Consider the following 7,979-nt stretch of genomic DNA (forward strand, 5'->3'; position numbering starts at 1 on the left):
AAAGAGCAATGAAGAAATTCAGAATGATATACAGTGACAGAGCAATGAAGCAAATCACTAGATCTCCATGTCTCATTTTTTGATACTAGCTTTGCCACCTCATTCTTTATAAAATATATATCATTCAATTTATGTTTTTTAATACAAAATACTAAGATTTCAGTTTAGTTTGGGAATGGGAAAAATGTTCATTCTCTCCCTCAGCACGGTAAACACCCACAAGTTATGTCTGCACTTAAAAGTGGCGTGGACAACAGGAGAATGAAAGAGGTGCTGAGGACCCAGCACCCATGCTATTGCATAGGAATATATACATAGGAATATATCCATATATAATATATATGGATATATTTCATATATCCATGCAGTTGCACCCATGATTTCCTCACTGATAAGAACCTACCAGAATCTGGAGGACTTTAGACCAATCTCTCATGAAAGCCAAAAGGAAAAACACCCCAAAAAATATATCAAATAAACTGCTAAATTAATAAATTTATTCTATTCTCCTCTTATGAGCAGGTCTTTTTTTTTTTTAATGTTAATATTTTTGCCTCGATCAAAACAACAGGGATTTTCACTTTGCATGATCACTATCTCCCTGTAAAATAATGTTTCCTTAATGTTTGAGTGATCACAAATTGCTTGCATTAACAAAATTGCTGTATCCAGAAGACAGAGGAACAGCTAGTCTCTCTCTTCTAGGGAAATTCTTATTCAAAAAGAAAAATTATACTTGAAACTGCCACCGTAGCATTGCAATCTGTTAATGTGTGTTAGTAGCAACTAGCCCATTCCCAAAAGGAGATGGGCTTAAAATGGAAAATTCAGACCTCAATGTCTAATTTTGCAAAAGGTAGGCTTGCAGATCCAGTGTGTGCTTAAACTCCCTGACATTAAAAGATCATTTGAAGATCTGAATCCAATTTCAGTTCCATAAGAAAATTTGAGGATGTTCAGACAAAAGTTGCTCTTATTTAAGATGATTCACTACAATGCTTTCCCATTAGTTTTTCACAATATTTCGGGGTGTTACGAAAACTGAAAATAGCCCTGCAGAGAAGGTGTGCACAATTATATTATGTGACCTCTTTTCGTCTTGCTGAAGTTTTAAATGTTCAGGAATCTGCTCTCTGCTGGTCTCTGGCAGAGAATTTGTCACAGTACCAAGGAAATCCAACTATTTTCTTTCAAACAATTTTTACTTTTGCCATTCCTGTTAGTCTAGAATAATAAAGGAATTTAATTTTGTATTTATGTGTACAGAATACATGGAAACAAAAAATACCAGTGTATCCATATTCAGACATTCAAATCAAGTGTGAACAAAATCTCCTGCTGGGAATACTTTTTTTTTTTTTAATTTAATTTCTTTGTTTTTGAACCAATTCACCCCTTCTGCAGCATCTCCATAGTTTTCAAAGTGACATGTAAACAAGTCCAGAAGTACTGAACTGGCATTGCACTCAAACCCAGAGAATGTAGTACTCATCTATCATTTATAGCAACATAGCGAGAGCAGCTGTGAATGCCATGCTAACAGTTTGCTTAGGATGATGCAGTGCAATTGGAGAGGCATACCTAGGATACGTTACCCTCATAATAATGCAAGGAGACAGAGAACTATCTGGTGTGCAAGTAATTTATGGTGGCACACAGTTTAAAGCACTGGTTACCAAGAAGGTAGGTGATTTGTATTATCCTGTGGATAACAACTATTACAGAATAGCCTAGTATTTGTAAAATTCATAGAAGAGCATGGCATATGCCAAGGCAATTATTTTGTGTTAGCCAGTACACAGAAAGCCAGGAAGGCATTAATTTGGAGATGATTAGAACCTGCTGTTTCCATTGTGAATAATTTATCTATTGAATGTAGCAGTCAGTTACTGATAATTTACAAATGGAAAATACTGATTGTTATTTGTTGTTGTTATTTTTTAATTTGTGTATCATCACTGTCCTTGTTTTTCAGATTTCTAACTCGAGTACCATAGAAACCACTGTGTTGATCAGGGTAGGGCACATCTCAGATTTCTTCATCACGTGACTCTGACAAGTCATAGCTTTGTGCCTCGTTACAGTGCCATTGTGGGATCATGCTGAAAACAAGTCAACTGCAACAGCACACAGCCACTGAAATATTTTCACAGGAATCTATAAATTAAAGTGGATGGGAAAGTAGTGTGGATGAGAAAGATATACTGATAAATAACCAATAAATTTATAAGTAAATATCGATACATTAATAAATATTGATTAATGAAATTGCATTAACACAATTTAATAACACTTACCCAATACTAATGCACTCTTCATATTATACGCAACTTGATTTTTCATAAAATCCTTTTCAAGTAGAAGCCTTCCAGTCTCTTCTATGCAATATGAGCTGTTTCACACACCTCAATGACTGCTCTGCAACCAAACAAAATAAGTTAGAACTTTTGTCTACTATTTCTGTCCACTTCATTCTGATAAGTCACTGTAAGAGTTTTTTATAGAAAAAGTAATTTCTGAAAAAGTGTAATGAATGTAATATCCATGGGGTGAACCTACAGACCATGTTCAAAGAAGCATAAAATTATCTGCTTATGAAGGTCGATTAGTTTTGACATTAATTTTGGTAGCATAAGTTAAACTATTTTTTTCTACATTAGTAACAATAAAGCAAGGTCCAGAAAAACAACATGAATATTTTCAAATTACCAAAACATTTTCATAATTCTTTTAGTTTACAAGTAAACTAAAACATTTTTATTTTTTTTTTTAACTTCAAAAAATTTATATGCACTTACACATTCCTGTTGCTGAGAATGTGCTTGATTATATTACAGGAGTAAAACTAATAGCTATCTAGAAGAAATGCCTAAGAAATTGATGGAAATTATAAGTTAATTTGAAGCAAGCATTGAAAATCATAATGAAACTGCATTTCTAATTAATTATACTTCTTTATCACAACAGCAGATATGCTGCATATCTAAACACAACAAAATACAACAAAAAAAAAATCTGAGGCAAAAAGAATTAAAGACTTGCATGGAAGTTAAACAATTTATCTTTCTGCATGAGAATTTCATTTTCTACTTTAAAAAATATGACTTGCCAAACAATTCCAGCAATAACTGGAAACAGACCAATTTCCAGAAATGAATGTTTTATATTTTCATTAACGTTAATTAAAAAATCAATTGGCCTTGAAAATACTGAAGAAACTACCCGCACCCCCCACCTCCTCACTATATTCTATAGATATTTTTAAGCAAACCAAATTTTCTGTTCTGAGAGAAGGCTGCAGGAAGTAGCATTAGTAACAGTATTGTCATTGGAATTGCAAGTACCAGGCTTTGTAAGAGCAGCAGCAAACTTCTGAGGCTCTCAGAAGACCTTGCTCCCTCTGCAGAAGATGGAAACATGCCCGTGCTGATACCTAAGCGACAACAGTGTCAGCACATAGTTTTTCACTCTAAAAGCTACAGACACCTTTAAGAACATTTTTTCCATAAATCTTAATCAATTCCTGACCAAAGTTCCCAAAAGCTCATAGATCAGTTTTGATAATTCTCAGTGCTCTTTTCTTAAACTATTTATCTCTGTTCAAAGGTGGCCCTCCTGCAAACAAGTAAGCATAAGAGGGATTTTTTGGGTTATCTCCATGTTACTTTTCCTAAAACTACATTTTTCATTCTCATTTCAATTCTTCCTCACAGCAGACAGGACATTTTTTCCCCACGTTCTGAAAAAATAAACTTGTTTTAGCCCTTTCCCAATACATACGAAGCTAGGAGGTAGGAAGGAGCAGGAATCTGCTTTGAAAATCTTAACAATAATTTTTACAATTGAATATTTTGGGGTTTATTTCTAGAAACAGAAATAAATATAAAGAATTTACCATTGCACAAATTATCATAACCAGATGAGTGAAATTCTGCCTTGGCAGATGGTGAGAAGGTGATCAAGAATTCCCATTATTCCTTGAAATGCCACAACTGAAGAGTTCTTAACGCTTGTGTTAATAATAACTTCTCTTTTCACATATGTTGTCACCTCTGAAGTCATCTAACCTAAAAAGTTAATTGTAGCAAAAATGAAAGTCTAGAGCAGTTGTGTCTCCTAGCCACAACAGGAACAACAACAACAAAAATTATTTCGTCTCCTACACTTTACCTGGCCTTTCATTTTGGAATACAAGGACTCAGTTTGTAGTTGCCAATATGTGAATCTTTATTGCCATATAAGATATCCCACAGTACCACAGAGGTAGGCCTGCTGCTGAAGTATCAGAAAAAAATGTACCTCAGCCCCACGTCATTCTCTCATTCAAACTGCACGTGGCTTATGAGATAGCAATTGAAATAAACCCCTGGGAACCTCTAAGGTAGAGAACGATGAGACTTACAAGAAAAATAAAAATGCATGTCTCATATAGGTATATTATCCTAACCCTCTGTTTTTACTCAAATAGCAAACTAAATCTAGTAAATTTTGAACAGCCTGAGAAGTACATCTACTTGGAAAAGTTTATTTTTACATATCTATGGCTTCTTTCAGCTTTGGGGAAATTCAAACATCTGGTTATTCTGGCCAAGGTATTCACCATCCTGCTGCTAAGCAAGTGCTCAAGACAATGGCCTACGGTTTTTCGCTATACATCCTCCTGCTAGCTGAAAAAAAAGAGCCAAACTACAGGTTAGCCTTCTCTCCTCCTTTGTGCAAGCACTGGTTTCAATGCATTCCTGTGCTATTATTAGGTTGCCCTGCTTCATACTGAAAGTCCTCCCACGGTTCCCAGCAGGATGCCAGTTGCTGGCAAGCGCCAAGAGCCTGAAGGCTGTGCATCTGTTCAGAGACTGACAGGTAGCACAGCAAGTTAAAAAGCCTATAAATTTGCAGCAGGAGGCTTAACAGAGACAAATAAAACCCCTGCTTCACTTTGTTTTTCAAGCACCAGGTCACGTTACGCCACTGTTTTCTTGCAGGGAGCTGTTTCCCATCCGGGCGCATCCCCACCGGCTCCCGGGGGATGCTGAGCAGCTCAGATCAGCGTGCCCCCTGACAGGTGCTGCGCCAGCTCACATCGGCCCTCTTTGGAACACGACTGCTGTAGAAGGTGGTGGGTGTCAAGTTTTGTCTCCCAGGCACTGATTTTTCTAAAAATGTCTTAGTATTGCCTTGACTGTCTGCAAGCCGAACCTGCAGCATGGGGCTCACGCCAGTATTTTTCCACCGAATGAGTGGGCTCGGTCCACGGGCCAGTGATTCCAATCACAGCCCTAACTCAGCTGCTGAAGTCACTGACACCACACCGGCTAGCAGTAGGTATGGACCTGGTGCAATTTTTCACTCAAGCCCATACACAACAAAAGCAAAGTAATTGCAAGAGGACCAGTAAATTGTTTCAGCGCAAAGTTTCAGTATCTTCAGGAGAAGGAATATTTTACTTCTGCCTTCTATGTTATGAGGTGACATTAAATTCACATTAAGAAGAATAGCGCAGATGATGGAAAGGTTAGAAAAATTAAATAGAATTATGGTTACTGACATCATTCAAAAACACCAGCTTGCCATTATGCCTAGATCTACAGACTTAGTGCTTACTAGGTGGGAAACAGAAGGTCCCCAGTTTCTTTCCACATAACACAGAAGGCCAGACATAATCCTCAGCACAGCACCAAGGCCTGAATTCTCTTCTTTTTTCCTCCTATTCTTCTTACCCATTAAACTGTCCTTACCTCAACCCACAAGTTCTTGCATTTTTCTTTTCAGTTTCCTTCCCCATCCCACGAAAGATAAGGGGGTGAGCAAATGGCTGTGTGGTTCTTAGACGCCTCCCATATTAAATCACAATAACTACGAAGAACAAAGAATTTTGGTTAAATGAGGAAGCTGAACACAGTTATGCCACTGATTTAAATAGTCTTCCATATAATCAATATATTACATTTTGGCTCCACATAAACAGATGTTAGTATTATAAAGATGTCAGCATACATTTTAGCTAACACTTTTTAAGCTCAAGACACATAAGATTTTTGTTGAAGGAAACAAAAAAATACTCAGTTTCCATGGATTATAGAGTTCTCTTAATTCAAGTCTCCTACCTGTGGAAACCATACATCAACTTATCAAAAATCAACTTAAAAAGGAATAAAAGCAGAAAATAGTTTACAAGGAAAAAACCGAACAAGGAAAAAAATATATCCTCAATATGTCAAAATTTTAACTGAACCAACCTGTGTCTCATTAACGTTCATTTTGCATGGTACATTAGGGAAAACACTGTTTTGAAGAATTATCTAATTCTGTTCTACCTTGCCCCTTGCTGCTAGGCTTTTGGGGGTAGGAGAGCAAAGGCTGTGAGTCTTTAACACTAAATACAGATAACATGCCCAGAATAATGATCTCCAGCAAATTTATTTTTATTATAATTTTAATGATTTTTTTTGGCTAAAAACTTCATGGATATTTCCTATTCAAAACTATCTCAAAAAATTCTCATTTTAAACTGACCAAAATTAGAAAAAGTTAAACTCAGCACTTAGACTTCAAAAATCAACATCCCACTGAGACGAATGATGATAATTCATATTTATTTTAGAGCTATTATTTCTACCATGTGGAGATGGAAATCTTGTATGTATTGAGGAGATGTTTCTAGATTCCTTACGGGCACTGTTTTCTGTTCCGTCTACTCTACTGTTAACAACATCTGGACAAAAAGTACCTGAAGACCACCTGTTGCCCTCTCTGTTTAAAGCAGTATTTCATTCTCATTTCAAAGAAGACCAAGTAAGATAGAGCTGAGAACATAAGTGGTAGCTCATTGCCCTGTGATTAACGGGACAAAAAAAAAAATTGCTCTCACAAAAGCAAAGACTAGCAATTAGGGTATTTGAAGTACACCTCCCAACTCTAACTCATACAGCTGTCAAAAACACATTGGGTGTTACTGCTAACTTATTCGGTCATTTGTCTCTCATGAATTCAGCCTTTGTTGAAAGAATATTTTCAGACGCTGTGTTATATACACTGCCTATCATACTCACTTTGTGTGATAAACTCAATACAGAGCAGTGACAAATATTAAGCTATTATATTATATTCCTAACTCATTTTTTCAGACTGATGGACACCAATTGTTTGGATATCTTTAGAGTCTGGGATCTGAGCAAACTGAAGGAAGCAAGGAGAGGGAGAAAATGGAAACATCTAAGCAACACCTTTTCTCTGCCCTTCCCTAAAGACATGGGGAAATGCTATTAATAACAAAAAGATCCAGCTTCAGGGTGTTACATAACTGACATAGATCTACAGCTTGGCTTGGCTGGGACTATTCTACTGCAGAATCAACTCTATGTAACGAGAACAGACAGGAAAATTTTCATGCAAAGCAGCAGAAATCCAGACCCTGTTGCTAAAAAAAAAAAAAGCTACTACAATAAAAAATCTTGAACAGTTCTAAGGTGCATTGTATGAAATTGCTATGAAAAGTTGAATACTATTACAATGTTCCAAGACGGGAAAAGTAAATGTATACGTTTAAAGGAGTGGATGTTGCCATTGCGAAGGTTGCCAGTTTGCACATATGACAAAAATGGGCTATGATGTACCCACACCTGTTTTAACTCACGGAATGTCCCTTTCCTAATCACACATTTTGAATCAACAAATGCAGGATAATTACCTGGTCTGTGAAGAAATGGAGCAGTGGGCAAGGATCAAAGTCATTATATGGACACTTCCCAAACACTTTGTCCACGTTCTTACACCACAAATCAATTCATAGGCTGCAGAGGCAGATGGATAGTTATAATCACCTAATTGACCACTTGCACAACAGAGGGTGAAGAACTTCAAATGAGAATTTGTGCAGGCTCATAGCTGCTCTTCAACAGATAATTCATATTTAGAAAGTTAGCCAGTATGGACAAATCTCAACTAGTAAACACTTGAGAAAGTTCCAGGGGAAAGGAAAA

Source organism: Anser brachyrhynchus, assembly GCF_964034855.1.
Source record: "Anser brachyrhynchus genome assembly, chromosome: 9".
NCBI lineage: Eukaryota > Metazoa > Chordata > Aves > Anseriformes > Anatidae > Anser > Anser brachyrhynchus.